Below are 16723 nucleotides of genomic sequence, written 5' to 3' on the forward strand. Positions count from 1 at the left end.
GCATTACTTACACAGAAAGGAATTGAGACTTGATGAGGAACATCTCCTTATATATCTATCTGATCCTTGAGCAAGTAGTTCCAACTTGACAAGCCTTTTGCAATTCATAACTTAATTAGGCTGCCAATTTTTAACAGTGCTATTAAAAGATTACTGACCTCTCCTGGCTAATTTTAGAGATATCAATGTCATTTTGGCATGGCAAGGTAGAACTACTTTCTGATCAGAGAATACACATAACTCCTTAATGACTGTGCTAGTGCTTAACAGGCTGCAGATCTTTTTTTAGTAATAAAGGAAATCTTCCTGCCTGGAATTGTCAAACATGCACTAATGTTCAAACATTTGTATAAGACCAGTGCACAAAAAAGCCTATGATTTAAAGAAACATATAGACAGATAACCATACTTCATTCTCTTTCCTGTGTTTGCATATTATCCATAATTCATTATTAGCTCTCTAATCTGGTCAGAACACAATAGCAATCAATCAAATCTGAGGTGAGAACCGGTCTGGGGAATAAACATGCCTTACTTTGGCTTGGAGGAATATTGAGATTTGCAGTTTAATATTTTCCCCATTCCATTCCATTGCTTTTCCTTTTTGTTATTCTATGGGGATTTGTAGACTCCAGTTGCTGGCAGCTGCAGTGAAAATTGTTCAGTTTAATTCAATTTAGTCAGATTCTAGGCAAGCTCTAGGCTGTGCCTCTGTGGCTACTTACTTCATGGCCAAAGATGAAGTTCCCTTCCGCTTACCTGTCAGGAATATGCAGGATAGAATAATTGCCTTATTGGAGTCTCATTATATGAGACATTGATTTTTTTAAGATGGCTTTAATTCTAGAAGATATTAAAGCTAATAATCTATTGAGAAACTGAAGAAGCTTTTGTTCAAAACATTGGTTTATACTGTCAGCTGGTGATGGTGTAACTAATGAACATTTCTCACTGTCTCACTGTGCACTGGGGTTTCACTGAAACAAAAAGCCTGAAAATCAGGGCTGAAAACCAAACTGTTAACCAAACAACCTCCTTACCTGCCACTCAAGCACTGGGCTTCCAAATTCTACCTTAATGGAACAACTCAGAGTGTCAAGGGGAAAAGCATCGCTCCTGTGAACCTTAGTTACTTTGATCCTTGCTAAGCAATGGGCTGTGCTCAGCTGGTCAGACAACACAGGCACTGCTCTTTTTCTCTCAGACCAAGCAGTGGTGGATTCCTCTCTCCCCATCTCCTGCTTCCAAGGCCAGCAGAAGCTGCAGAGACAGCACATTCAGCTCCCTCCGGAAGGATGTCAGTGCTTTGCTTGGTTTAAAAGTTTCACCTCGCCCTATGGCCAGCGATGTCTCAGCATGGGCAGGCTCCCAAGGGAATTTTCTCGAGGTCTTCTTGAAGGAAAGATGATGTCAGAAATCTGGCAAGGGGAGACAGCCATACCTCGGAAACCAGCATGGTTTCACCACACCCATAAAAAAAATAGTAACACGGATGGTAAAAATAGGGTTGGAAATAAGGAGCTCAGTGCTGTTACCGCAGGCACAACACAAAAGAGAGCCAGAGAAACTGGCATGGAAACAAACTGTGCTGGGATCTGCACAGAGGCAAAAGAGGCCTCAGAACCAGTGAGGAAGGTGAGATCCAGTGGAAAAGCCCTGCTGCATTCTCAGTTGTTCTGGTACCTCACAGTAGATGGCACTGCGGAATTCCCATGGGCCACTGTGTTCTTGGGCTGACTCAGGAATAATGGAAAACTCCTCCTTTTCCTCTCCAAGGGGTGTGATCAAGGATATTAGAACTAAAAATTAACCTAAATAGAATCAGTAGCAAATAAGATAGAAAATGGGTATTTTTAATAAAACTCCATCCAACCATACAAACCCAGAAAACATTAATGGGAAATAGCCGTAAAAGCAGAATATTAGTGAGCATCTTTTTTATTTATCACATCAGTACTAAAGAGTCTATGTGAGTCTTAACTATTTGTATAAGGAACAGAAAACTAATGTTGATATCAAAAGGTAAATAATACATTCAGGAAGCAGCATAAAAAAACCCGTCCCGACCTTTCTTTACATTGACTAATGATTTTTGACTGGCAGAGGCAGGCAAAGCTGGGTAAAACCGTTCCATGACGGGTTTCCAGCTGGACCCCAGCTGCAGCCTCAAGCTCATGGAGGTCTGGAGCCCAAGGAAACATCACTTGCAGGGCAGTAGGACTTCCCAAAGCCTGGTATGAAAAGTGCAGTTTGGACAGGTAGGATGGAGCTGGTAGCATTACCTGTGGCTGTAAGGCCCCATCTGTAGAGGACTTTGAATCTTGAATTGACTAACCTAATTGACATCTTCCCCATGGTCTGGCTCAATGCACATAATTATTTCTGAGTTGTATTGTGTCCGCAGTGACTGTAGATAAATGGAATAAGGAGCTTGTGTTAGGTTGGCTTTTTCATGACACCCAATGCACTTAAAGTACCTTATTCTGCTGTCTCACTGCAATAATTCCCCTGAAAAATATTCCTTTCTATGCATGAATGCTATCTGTGAGTGTCTGTACAAATCAATGACATCAAATTGCCCTGACATTTTCTAGAACTGGGTTTCAATTTGCTCAGTTTAACCAGTCTGGTTTAAAAGCATATGCAAGAGATTTCCCTGCAGTCTTGGTATGAGTCTTTCCTGCAGCTTTTTGGTTTGGGTCTTTTTTATTGCCACTTCTTGTTACCTGTGTTTATGAAAAGAAGATGTCAGCCTGAAAGGAAAAGAAAAAAAGAGCAATTTTATTTAGTTTCTAGCTGGTTTGATGGCAGGACTGGCCTGTTTGCTAGTGGAGAACAATGCGTGAGCACAGGGTTACCCTTCTAACAGAAAGGGAGAGCTTGACAAGGAAGATACAAGGCCTCTTTAACCAGTCTGATGACAAATTCATGAGCTGTTGTGGTAAGACTTTTCAGAGTGGGAGTTTTCAAAAGTCTCCAGCTGCTGCTATTCTGTTTAGAGCACAGAAGGTAAAGCAGGAACAGCAGGACTTTTGGCTGGATCAATTTAGCCTTCAGTGCCCTGGCTGAAGAAAGCTCAGTGACCCTTTGCAAAACTCATCTTCTGTTTGAACAAGTGCAGTTGGAAAAGGGTGAATAGCCTGATCATGGCTTTTTCAGGAAACCATCATCTGTCTGTCTGAAATGCCTCTCCATGCTGTCATAGCTATTAACAGCCTTTCTTACTGTAAACACTATTTTCCTATCTTTATTTCTTGTTCATATATTTTGTATATATAGTAGTTCTGGTGTATAATTAGCTCAAGTGTATCCTGAGACACTTGACCACTTTTTCATCCTAGTTATATGACCAGGCAATTGATGGAGTAATAGAAATATTTCTTTCTCCCCATCTTTTTTGGTTTTTTAATAAGGAATGTTCGCCACAGGACCAAGGGCAATTCCTTTGGCACATTTGCCTGTGCTTTCAGAAAATTTATTTAGTATCGTTGTCTAGTAATGAATTCTCTGATTAATCTTCAGTAACAGCAACTTGAAGAAAAAAATACACAGCTTCAAAAAGTGTGTGGGCAAATTCATGGCAAAAAAATCTACTAAGGCTATTAAATACAAAACCAGAAAGTCCCTAAACTGCAAATTGCTGGAAGTTGGAAGAGTGTTCCAAGGAAGTATCACTGTATCTTTTGCTTATAATTTTCCCTGGGCATCTGCTTTGGCCAGATTTGGAGACAGGGTCCTGAGCCAGACAGATCGTTGGTCTGACTCACTGCTGTTACAATTGTACAGAAGTGTCATGAGAGAGTTGTGACAGATGCAGGGATGCAGGTGAAGAAATGTTGTGGGGGTTTTTGGTTATAAATAACTCATCTTTTTTTTCCCTTTTATTTCCTTCTCTCTTTTTTTTTCCCTGCTTCCTTCCCTCAAGTAATTAGTTTGGTGTGTTTTACTGTGAGAAGCCATTTTGCTTTAGTCATTGTTTTGCCAGAGCTGACCTTTGCAAATCCAACCTAATAGCAAATGTTGTGGGGAAAGAGACATCTCTCTATCCCTGGAAGAATTAAAGTTCTCCGTGAGAATTCACTGCTCTGATCCTTTGTGTAACCAGTGTTGCTGCTGAGCCCCTGCTCTCTATTAGCCTCCTGTGCAGTCGAGGGTTTAACTTGGCAGAGCTCAAGGTTTTCAGAGAAATTGGTGCAGCTCTTTAACCATCATGATTGCCAGCCCACATGCAAAATCCATAAATATCAAAAGTCACAGATACTTTGAAAATCCATGACTCACATGACAGCTGTGACAAAAATGCAGTCCTTCTTATTGCCTTTTTGTTTATGGTCTTTCAGCCATTTTCCAGAAGTTCAAGTCAATTTTCAAATAAATTATTAGAGTTTAATTGCAATACATTGAAATCTTGGCTAAAACTCAGATACAGTTTTGTCTGTGTTCATCTATAACTCTTTTGAACTACAGGATAATAAAAATAAAAATATATTTTTTACTTCAAAAGTCTTTATTTTATATATTTATTTCATTTATTTAGTTTTTAAGAGTTCTTCTTGCATGTCTGGTATGCAAGAACTTGAACTTATGTATTTTATCACTCTTTCTTTTAAATAAACTAATATGAATATCAACCACTGCTAAAAGTGTAAAGTCTTCAATCAGTTGTGTGTCTTCAAGCATGAGTGATGGTGGATCAAAAAAAAATTGTGAGGGCTGTCAACATAGATGTCAGTTCATGAACAAATTCAACTATCACAGGTTTTGAGGCCTCACAGAGGGATCACCTCAGTCTGTACTAATGCCACCACTTTATGCTGATATCAGCAGCCATTTAAGTTCTTAAATTAAGTTCTTAAGAAGAATTATCTGCGCAATAATCTGAACCGCACAAGGCCCATTGTAGCTCTTATCTGGGAAGGGAGTGAGGGCATAGAGGGAAGGTCTCCCAGTGCATCCTGTCCTGGGAGGTGTGAGCTGTGCCCTTCCCTTCCCTTCCCTTCCCTTCCCTTCCCTTCCCTTCCCTTCCCTTCCCTTCCCTTCCCTTCCCTTCCCTTCCCTTCCCTTCCCTTCCCTTCCCTTCCCTTCCCTTCCCTTCCCTTCCCTTCCCTTCCCTTCCCTTCCCTTCCCAGAACTTCCCAGAACTTCCCTTCCCTTCCCAGAATTTCCCTTCCCAGAACTTCCCTTCCCTTCCCAGAACTTCCCTTCCCAGAACTTCCCTTCCCAGAACTTCCCTTCCCAGAACTTCCCTTCCCTTCCCAGAACTTCCCTTCCCTTCCCAGAACTTCCCTTCCCAGAACTTCCCTTCCCTTCCCAGAACTTCCCTTCCCAGAACTTCCCTTCCCAGAACTTCCCTTCCCTTCCCAGAACTTCCCTTCCCTTCCCAGAACTTCCCTTCCCAGAACTTCCCTTCCCTTCCCAGAACTTCCCTTCCCTTCCCAGAACTTCCCTTCCCAGAACTTCCCAGAACTTCCTAGAACTTCCCTTCCCGGAACTTCCTTTCCCTTCCTGGAACTTCCCTTCCCTTCTGAAATAAAGAAGTTTGGATTTTTGGTGGGTTTTTTTTTTTTTTGGTGTTTTTTTTTTTTAATGTAGTTTTCTTTCTCTTACGACTTCTTTTCCCCTCATTTTGTGTCTTGGTGCAATGTTATCTGCAAGAGAATTGAACAAATTTTCCTGTTTCTACTACTATATATTTTTTAGAATCACATCTTTGAGCAATTCCTCCTGAAGACCTGTTGGCTGCTTTCTGGCTTTGACTTCTTTTGGAGAAATTGTAACCTGTTGGGCCTTAATTATAATGACTCCAAGATTCTCCAGCTGCCTTGGATTTTACTATTTCCTCTTGCTATATTTCTTCCACTACTCCACCTCTTCTTTGCCTCCAACTCTTCTGCTCTTCTTCTGATGACCGGAATTAAAACTTTCACTAGCAGAAATTATGGTGTGCAGCTGTGCACACCATTTGCTGATTCCAGATTCTTTCCCTCTGTTTATGCTTTCCACACAGATTGTTGCTGCCACTGGAAAAACAAATTAAATGAAACTGGCACCCAGCTCACTGGTGAATCTGGCTGTAAACAGGCTGGGGAATGTTGGAGCGGGGAGATGGCCCTAAGAAACTGAAATTAAATAAAACGCCCAGCTGCAAAGAACCATTTAGCACAAATGCCTAGAAAATATCCTGAAGGTGAGGCATCCCAAAGGGGGATGACTGTGGGTCGGTTTTTATGGAGTTTAATAAGCTTTGGTGTCTTTCTCCAGATTGGGGAGGCAGAAGGTCGACTTGGAGGCCTTGAGAAGGATTTCTAGGATTGATTTCAGTGAGTCAGTAAAGGACTGATTTCCATCCTCCTATTCTCTGCAAGCTGTTTTGCTTGCTGATTAGTTAATGAGTATGTAGAATAAGGGGAAACATTCCCTGCTTTGTGTTAACATCCACATGTGGGTCTGCTGAGATATTTCAAGTCTGGAACCTGACTGGCAAAATGTTGGGTACCTTCCAACATATGTCTCCAGCTGCATGTGAATATGCATCCCTGAAATGCTAGCACTTGGCAGCCACCAGGATCTGCAAATATTAAAGTATTCATTCTTGGACCTACCTATATGTTTATAACTTGCCTTCCCCAACTATGTGTGAGAGCCCAAAACCAAAGAATCCCCAAATACCCTTTATGTGCTCCCTGGCACTCACTCCCACACACACTCGTACGTGCATGTGCATGTATGCATAGTTATTAGTCAAAAATACATGCAGACAGACCCAAAAAAACAAGGCAGAAAGGAAAGCTGCTTTTGAAGGGGACATCCCTCACAAGCATTTGCAGCTTGATTTTTGTTCTTGTACTTGACAGCAGATATTTCACTTTTCTTCTTCTTTTGTAAGGTATTCTGAGCTGAATAAGAAGTCACCAGAAATTTGTGGAGAGCAACAGGGCACATCAAAAACTTAGGGAGAGTCTATGAGGTGGGAAGAAAGCTGCAGGGTAAAGAGGGGGTACTTCTAAAGGGAAGCAAAAAGCAAACTTGTATAGGTTTTTGGGCTCTTATTCCAAATGAACTTGCAAACCTCTTCTCCTGTGGGTCCTGCCAAGTGATTTCAGCCATTGCAAGTGATGATTGCTGCGCATTCCTCTGTTGAAGAGGCAGCAGGCATGGCTGGAGAAACATGGGATTTAACAGCTGGCTGGGGGGAAGGGTGGAAAAAGCAGAAAATGACCCCCTACATTTGAAAGGTGTGATGTTTCTTTCTTGTCTCCCTTGCCCCCACAGCACTTCCTTTCCTCCTTCCTACACACACATTAATAAAGCAAACGAGGATTTCAAGCTATGCAGTTCTTGGAAATAGGCTGGAGAGCCGACAGCGCTGTAACCAATGTGCGATTCTCCTTTTAGGAACGAGTCCCATGTGCTGTGTACAGTGCTGGGACCTCTCTGCCAGCTGGGGAAGAGGCAAAGTCTTAGCGGAAAGTTCCCCCAGTGCTGGGGAAAACAGTATATCTGAAGGCAGATTGGTATTATAGACGTAAGATACAACATGACTTTGTCTTTTGCAAAAGTTCCCATGCAGCAAGGCACGGAGCTGGGAGACGCTGAGCAGTCAGACTGAAGATGGTAAACACTTTGAGGAGATAAGTTTGATGTTCTTTGGAGGGAAACCTGGTCAGAAGTCAAGCTTTTGATGTGGACACAAGCCTTACCTCCTGCCTTGCTTCTGCAGCCAGTGGCTACAAATTCCAGTAAAGTCACACTGAAGATACAGTCTCTTCTCTCACCCTTTCAGCCCCACAGCCACCACCACCACCTCAAACTGGCTGGTGCATTGGAGGTCCTGCTTTCATCTGACTCATTCTCCTTTTCTGTCACAGTGACCTCCAGTGGTTCTCTTCATTTATGTCCTTCATGCTGTATCCCTCTAAAAAGCTGGGCTAATTTTTTTTCCTTTTTTCTTTGTTTTTTTTTTTTCTTTTTTTTTTAACATCCACTGAGCAAAATGTGTTGAAGGGATCAGTCTTTTAATCAGATTTTTATTGTTTCTTGTGTGGGCACTGGATTCCTCCCCACTGAACATGAAGGAAAGGCATGCATCTGTGAGACTGGTGAAATAATTAACTGGTGAAACAGAACCATTATTTGTGAGTATTAAATGAATGAGTAAAACTGTTCTCAGATCTGCCAAAATGTTCACATAGAAAAATCAGACTGCTCAAGGGGAGGGAGGGGGTGAGAGGCTTGGAAAAACTGATTTGCTGAAGTTTGAAGCAGGTCAGAGAAGACTGGGGGAGGGGAAGGGACTAACTTCATCTCTGAGGTGGTCCCACTTTCAAGAACTTTGTGAGCCCTCTTTCTGGAAGTGGTTCTCTTTATAAATTCAGACTTGGCTGACAGCAGTCACCTTGCTTGGCCTTCCCTTATTTAAAGAAACAGCTGCATATGTCAGTGTTTTTGTTGCTCTTACTTTGTACCTTGTGCCAGAAGCTCTGAAGTTATAAGCCTGCTCACCTTATATGTACAGCTTATAAATCTGTACTCTACAGAGGGCTAATGGGACAGCCCTGGAGGATGGGGATGAAAGGGGAGGACATCAGAGTCTAAGACTGAGACATCTCTGTAGGCAAAGAAAAGACAGATCACCGTAGACTAGAAGAGAAATTGTGTTGAAAATTAGTCAAATGTTGTCAAATTCAGAGGGGCCCTTGGGGGCATTTTTTATTAAGGTAATACTACCAGTGAACCCAAGAGAAGGTTTGCATGACTAAAGGCCCTTGAATATTGCCCTACAGACTCCCTTGCCCTGTCTGTCCGTGCCCCACAACAGTATCAAAAAAACAGAAGTCTGGGTGCTGAAGGAATATCCTCACAAACGAATTTATTGTCTACTGTATCGGGGGAAATCTACACATGAATTTCCCAGCTTAGAAATGCCTGCAGTGTGCAGGTTTTCTTGGACATAGCTTATGTGTCTGATCTGCTGTGACCTTCCTCATTCTTGATAGTCCTGTCTAGTGGCAGAAGGGTAAATACTGGTGAAATGAGGGATGAGTCCCGAGAATCCAATGTGAGATCAACATCTGGTTTCTGGGCTAACTACTGATATTTTTTTGAGATGGATGAAAAGCCTGCCTTGAGACGAGCTTGGTCACAGCACCAAGTCTGACAGAGCTCAAGGAGTATTTGGACAACACTCCCAGGAACTGGATATCACTCTTGGGGATGGTGCTCTGCAGGGCCAGGAGCTGGGCTCGGTGATCCTTATGGCTCCACCCTTCCAGCTCAGGATATTCTCTCATTCTGTGATTCTGAGCTTCAGTGATTCTGGGACTGATTCTGTGGTTCTGTAACTCTGTGATTCTCTGATGATTCTGCGATTTTGTGGTTCTGTGACTCTGTGATTCTCTGATGATTCTGTAATTCTGGTGCTCAGTGGTTCTGGGATCCTGTGATTCTGGGATTCGATGAATCTGTGGTGCTGTGATTCTGTGGTTCTGTGACTCTGTGGTTCTGTGGTTCTGTGGTTCTGTGGTTCTGTGACTCTGTGGTTCTGGGGTTCTGGGATTCTGTGATGATTCTGGGATTCTGGGATTCTGTGATGATTCTGGGATTCTGTGACTCTGTGGTTCTGTGACTGGGCTTCCGTGACTCTGTGGGTCTGTGACTGGGATTCCGTGTTTCTGGGATTCTGTAACTCTGTGACTGATTCTGTGTCCCTGTGATTCTGTGACCCTCCCCCTCTCAGGAGGCAGCCGGTGTAAGTGTGCGGTGAGCACATCCAGCAGTGCCCGGGGCCATCTGCTGGGCCCGGGGATAGCTCCTGCTAACATCAACAAAAGCTCTGCAGGGTGTTTATAGTGCACCCAGAGCAGCATTCCTTTCTTGGTACCTAACAGACACTGTATGTTCTGCTGCGGATTGTCCCATGTAATCCCACCTAGGCTCTGACAAATCAGACCACTGCTCTTCCAGGCAACTTGCCTTTGTGCTCCCTTTCCTCTTCTTCTGCTAAAATCACCTAGGAAGAGCCAGGCATTCTCCTGAGCTCCTTTGTTCCCAGCATTTTCATTAGATCCTTGGGCATGGTTTTGATTATGCATGCACATGCTCTTACTACAATGCTGTTTAAATAATAAGACACACAGCAAACTGTTCATGTGAGAGTGCTCCAAATTTACCGGTGATTTTCAACTGTAAGACTGCTACGTCTGTCTCTGCTGGTCTCTGTCTGCTGGCTTTTTTTATAACTGTAACTATTAATGGTCCCAGTGGGTTGATCTTAGTCTGATAAAAACTGTCTCTTAAACGGATTAAATATAAGTGACAAATCAACTGTTGTTAGAGTTGCTCTTAACTCCTAGTATTTACCCCATGTCATCTTATCCTTATCTGAGCAGCTCAAATACAGTCATAGTGATTGTGATATATTTATTTAAAGTTTTCATTCTTGTGCCAATTATGAGCCTCTAAAACTGAGAAAAGCTGAGAGTTCTGGATATGCTTAGCCCTATGGATTCCTGATGTAAGAGTAAGTACAATACAAAAATAAAATCCAAAATCAGTAGATGTCAGCTGCATTTCATTAATGTGGATATAGTTTTCTGTATCTTATTTCATGATCTGATGTTTCAGATATCAACAAATCTACTCTGTCCTGTAAGGAACTTCCTGTAGCCATTGCACAACATCCAGGCTGCTTGAGAAGAGGCCTTTTGAAGAACAGCTTCTCTGGATCTTTCACACTCAAAAATCCCAAACTTTTGTTAAGTTTTTATACCGATGCCAATTCCTCCCAGCAATCCTTGGAACTGTGTACCCTTCACGTGGCTGTCAGTAACTCTGTCCTGGTTGTCCCAGGAGATGAGCCCACACATCCTCCCAGCCTCTGGTACTGGCTCTGCCCCTGCTCTTGCCTTCTTTTCCCCCCCTTCTCTGCAGAGTCTGTGAGTTGTCGTGGTTTCACTGTGAGTGGCTGGCAGGTTCTGTATCCAACAAACACCGGAGCCTCCCTGTGATCAGGGACCGAGCACTTGTGCATGTGAGAAACCCTTCTGTGGGGTCCAGGAGATCATGCAATCCTTGCTTATTTATGGGTAAGGAATGATGTGGGATTCATATTGGTACATTGGACTCAAACTACTCAAGGCTGTGCAGCAAGCCTGCCAACCCAAGGTGCATTTCTCAGGATATTTGGGGGAGTTACAAGGAGGCTTGTCCTTCATATCTGGCAATTTGATGTGTGTGAGCAGAATGTCATCGCTACACAATAAGAAGATGATCCATCATTATCCCCAAAAGCATGATAAACCCATTTTATCTTACAAAAATGTATTGAGCTTATGTGCTTTCCTGGTAAATCTCTCCTGGTTGTTATTGGAACAGCAACAGGAGCAATGCAAAAGGTAGAAAGGAAAAGAATTTGTTTACAGACTCTTCTTGCCTGCTGGCATTGGAAACTGTAGACATTTAAAGTGGGTACAGCAAAGCCCTAAATCTTCCCTGTTCTGTCTCAGAATTCCAAAAGGATACTGGCCTAAAAGCCCGACTGAGGAATTGGCTACTTAAGCTCCAGTTCTCACAGGGATGGGCCACCACGCCTGTGCTCCCTGGCCTGGATGAGAGGAGCCAGGGGGCAGTTGTCTTTTCACACTGGAGGTTGGTCTGATTGCTGACCTAAACTCTGACAGTTACACAGACACTTTTCCTTTTACTGGGAAAAGGTCTGATCTGGTTTGGATCAGAGTTAGCTGCACCCAGCGCTTGTGTGTTCCCATGGCTTTTCAGCTAGTAAAGGGTGAGGGAGGGCAAGAACAAGTCTATGAAAATGGGTAAAGTGTCTAACAGTGTGAAAACTTGAGCTGGATCAGAGTAGATCTTCACTCCCCTAGAGCAGTGACGAAATGGGGAAAATGGATACACAAGATGACAAGATGGGATTCTTTTGCTTTTTGTTGCGCCCTAGTTTTCTGCTTGAGTGACCCAGATGTTGTAAATTGTAATTCTAACAACAGTAATCCCCACAAATCCCTCCTGCCTCTAACATGCTTGTAGATGCAGAGCCGTGGCAAGAAAGGTGGTTCCAATACATAAGGAAGGATTTTCCTTAGTTAATATGTAGGGCTTTCCCGTAAGTTCCACTGAAAAAAAAATCCCTTCAAATGATCAGACGTTTTTCTTAAGGGAACTTGCTCTATAATATGCAGAGTGGCCTCAAACATGTTCTCTGAACTCCAGCCTGTACTTCAGCACAGCAGTGGGCCCATGAATGTGCAGAGGATGCTCATCTGCCCTGTCAGAGAGCAGAATCCAGCTGTTGGATGGCCCATGGCATAGGCATTGCAAACCACTCTTTTGGATCACTCACACATCTGGAAAAAAAGGCACGGAGAAGGTTAGATCATAGACATTTTCCACAGCAAATTAGTTAACATTAACTGCAGGAAAAAATTATTTGTGAGGAGAACCGTCCAGGAAACCAATTAAAAAAGTGGACTTGAGGGGGTATGTATTCAGAGAACTGTGTGGGAAGTTGTGTGCATAGCTTCCACTGAAGTCAGTGTCCAGAGAGGCATCCTGGGGGATGGATGAGCCATGAGAAAATGTCTTTAAGCATTGTCACCTTTATCTGGGTGAATATGAAACCTGTCACTTATTACCTGATGACTGTGTTCATAGCCTGGTTAAAAAACTGAGATAAGCAACCACAGGAAAAAATCCAACAGAACAAAACAAAACTACCACCACCAAAATCAACCAGCCAAGCAATCCAGTGAGGGAGAGGGGGGCAGGCTACACACCAGTGCTTTACATTTCTGCCCCAAGATTTTCACAGAGCTCACAAACCTTCAGAAAAATGGGCAAATCTGACTCCATTTTGAATAATAACTAGGATAAAAAAAATGAAATTACTTTTCCAAGGAGTCCCAGTGTTCTTCCCATTAAAACTGGGGATGAATGCATATACCTCTTTCCCTGCTTTGTTCTTGAATCTATTCGCAGAAACTGGTGGTGATTTCAGTAGAGTACTTTTTTGTGATTTTGTTGCTCATCTGGCCCGACTCCTCATGCTGATGGTTCCCATTTTATTTTGGGAGGTAACATGTTGTGGTGCTTAAAAGGTAGCTTGTGCTTCCTCTAGTAGTATCTCTTTTGTAAATAAATAAAGCTCCTCAGACTCCACAGAAACTATCATAGCACTTTTTCTCTGCAGTAAATTATGACCAAATAACAAAATGTTTCAAACCCTCAAAGGCTGTAACTAAATACAGTCAGCAATCCCCTACTTTCTGAATTACTGCAAGAAAGCCAAGTTCTCTGTGGTGGCTCAGCCGATCAAGGGCACTTACTCATAAGTGAACAGGCATGATCACTGCACTGTGGCTGAATTGTGTTGGGATAGTGCTGTCCACAGGTTGGGGTGGGGAATGCTTCAAACCAAGCCAAGCAGTTCCTGTGCCTGAAATGCCTTCCTTGAGAGCACAGAGCCGTTCCAGAGGACAAGCATAAACTGCACTGGTTGCTTTTTGTGTGTCTCGAAGGCCAGATAAATGTCTGTATTTACAAAGGACCACGAAACAAACTCTGTGAGAGGAACTCTACTGTTGGATGAGCTCCCCGTGCCAAGTGCATGAAGCCTGGAAAGGTCTGTGATGGAGATCCAGCACAGGGGAGCTGCTGGGGAGAGCTGTCAGCATTTGATGTCTCTTAACCACTTTTAAGTTCTGTAGTAAACACGGGGACTGCTGTAAAACCAGAGCGGTGGTAGGGTGCCAAACCTGTGCTCCTCTTGGAGGTCTTGGGCAGGAACAGTTTCAGACTGTGCTGGTTGGATCTAGGAGGCAGGACTGCTGCTCAGGGCATGCCTGAGTGAGGCCACCATCCCCTGATGTGACACTCTGGCCTCACTCATTTCTTTGTAATTCTGACTCATATTTGACCTCTCCAGCAGAAACCTTGGAAACTGCCTTTCAGGAGGTTTCAGCCAAATTTACATGTTTAAATGTAAACCAAGGAAAACCAGTTGTATTGCCCATAGTAAAAATCATTTGGAATTTCTTCTGAGAAGCCCTAACACTTCTATGGCTCACAGAGGAAAAAGTAGAAATTTGGAAGGGCATCCTCTGCATAGTGAATGCTCTTTTATCACCTTGAGGAACATCTGGGCATGCTGTAAGCCTCTGAAATTCACACTAATTTAATGGAATCTCCTTTATCAGCAAAAGCCTTCATTATGGTTCAGCTCCTGTGCATGAATGGGCTTTCTGTGCACATCCCACCACCCTCCAGGAGTGCAGACCCTGCCATCTGAGCAGAGTCATGCTCAGAGACGATGAAGGCAAAGGATGATTTTCCCCACAGCTCCTGCTTAGCCAGGAGCTTGGGAAAAGGCACTGGGATAGGTTGGTGTAAAGCAAAATAAGGAGGAAGCTGCCCCACTCAGTTCTGGCTGCTCTTCCCGCTGGGAGGTGGTCAGAGGGCAGGAGGAAGCTGGGGGGAGAGCACAACCCACCAGTGGAAAAGCTGGGAAGAAGGGCTTGGAGAAATACAAGATCAGTGGCTGTGAGGCAGGATGTGGAGAAAGGACTTGCTGAGAAAAGAGACTGGTGAGGGAAGGTGCTGTGGGGGAGGTAGGGTCTGGGATTAGCTGGGAATAGAGAGAGCAAGAGAAACAGAGCTGAAAGAACATGAATGCAAGAGTGCAGCCTTCCTAGAAGTCATTCAGTAAAACATGAAATATTGAAGTTTGAGCATTGTTTCTTTTCTCCTCCAGAATTTGTGTCATGGTGTCATGGACAATAGAAAATACCAGGATAAGTTCTGATTCTTAGGTCCTGACCCCTCCAGGTGTCTTTGAGACTAGTTAAACTTTTAGGGTTTAATGTCTGAGAAACTGAAATCTCTCGTAGATTTTACCCCCCACCACAAGAAAGGCAAAGCTGCTCTAGTTTGTCTCAGAAATGGGCAACTTCAGGATTTCTTTTCCTGCAAAGATGAGAGCTCAAAAAAGTATTGCATTCAGCTTGGTGGAGTCTGCAGCATAGACTTTCAAACCAGACTGTGAAGCACAGGCTCCACACACAGATTTTGTAAGGCCTGTGCAAAGGTCTTTCAGAAAAAACAGGACTCTTGCTTAAACTCTCTATAATTACAGATTTTACCTATAGGAAACTAGGAAAAAAATTACAAGTCCTTACAGTTCCACAGGAACAGTGGAAGGATATGAGGCAGACCAGAGACACTTCAACATCAGTTTTCCTCTTATGAGGAGGCCACTTCTGTGTAGCCAAGGTTAAGCACTTGGATTTTTGGTTTGGTTTGTGTTCTTTGGGCCCCTGTCTGCCAAGGATCATCCTTTCTGATGAAGATAAATTGCCTCTGCCCACCAGAGCTTTCAGTTTTAGTTCCAGCTGGGATATGCTGGTAATCCTGAGATAAAAAATTGTCTTCTGAATATATTGCAGTTAACTGCAGTTGTATAAATCCAAGCATTAACTGGATACTATAAATAGGCAGGATGTGCAAGGAGGCCAAGTCAAAAATTTGCAGAAACCCTGCCTTTTTTCCTTAGTGCTATGCTTCATCATGTATAATATTTTTCATCTGAAAAGGAAACAGCATGCACGTGCTTTGTGGCTGTTGTAATTAACTGGACATAATGAAGCATTGAATTTCACACTTCAGAGAAGTAGATTGGGAAAGATGGGTAATTTTTTCTCAAGTTTTCCTGCTTTTAGTATTTTCTTGGAGGTAGTTTTCTGCAAGATTGGGTAGGGAGCAGAAATACATCTGGTTTATATTACATGATGGCTGTACTTTGGCAATGGAAAAAGATGGCACTTAAAAAAAAGGAAAGAAGAATAAAAAAGAAAAGTTTGGCAACTACAGAACAGAGCAACAATTACAAGAACTATCTTAAAATTCCCAGGATTTGTAATTTATTTTTCCATGCTTGCTTTTTTTCTGATGTTGCTGGTGTTAAAGGAGTGGGACAGAGGAAATTCAGTTGGATTTTGCAAAGTTCAGATATCTCTGTGAAACAATCCCTTTTACTCAGGTTGCCCCCACTGCAGCTGCTGTGATTTGAACGCGAAAGGGATAAAAGCAAGAAAAAGTGATAGACTACAATTTTTTTTTCTCACGTTTCCTTCAGCCAGTGGGCATGAAGTCTTGAAGGGGGTCTCTCACTCAGCTGGTCTCATCCATGGAGATGAGGCAGAAGCAGGATTAATGCAGATGGTTTTGGAAACAGAGCCATGTGAGGCATCTTTGTGGTGGGAGAGGGGGAAATTTATTCCAGCAATGCAAGAGCACCTGGTGATGTGTCCTCTGGTGCAGTTTGCAGTCTCTCTTCTCTCTTTATATTCACCCAGAAAACAGGTTTTGCCCCTTCACACAGAAGCACAAAGAGCTGAGGCTGTGCTCGTGCTTTGGTCATCTGGCTCTCGGGCCAGAGGTGTTGGGAGCCCAGGACAGTGAGCCTGGGCACAGGCTGGGACCTGTGAGCACCTTCCCAGAGTGGAGGAAACCAAGCCTCCCCTGGGGCTGCTTCTCACTCCCTCCAATTTGGAGAGTGCAGGGATTCAGCCCTGCAGGGCTGGGGCCTGGGGAGCTTGGGAATCTCTTTCCCCTGCAGTGAGGTCTTAGCTCTGGTACCTTTTTTCACCCCCAGGTTGTTCAGCAACTGAGCTAACTTGAAATAGAACACTGGAACAAAAATACATTCTGAGTGATC

General features: G+C 43.3%; 1 long non-coding RNA gene across 1 annotated transcript; it reads left to right on the forward strand.

The window, feature by feature from the left end:
- The first annotated feature begins 9713 nt into the window (after nucleotides 1-9713).
- LOC137475047 (uncharacterized) lies at nucleotides 9714-10555 on the forward strand. The gene is made up of 2 exons (XR_010999663.1): nucleotides 9714-9892; nucleotides 10430-10555. It is a non-coding gene; the product is annotated as an uncharacterized lncRNA (long non-coding RNA).
- The last annotated feature ends 6168 nt before the right edge of the window (nucleotides 10556-16723 follow it).

Source organism: Anomalospiza imberbis, chromosome 5, assembly GCF_031753505.1.
Source record: "Anomalospiza imberbis isolate Cuckoo-Finch-1a 21T00152 chromosome 5, ASM3175350v1, whole genome shotgun sequence".
Lineage (NCBI taxonomy): Eukaryota > Metazoa > Chordata > Aves > Passeriformes > Viduidae > Anomalospiza > Anomalospiza imberbis.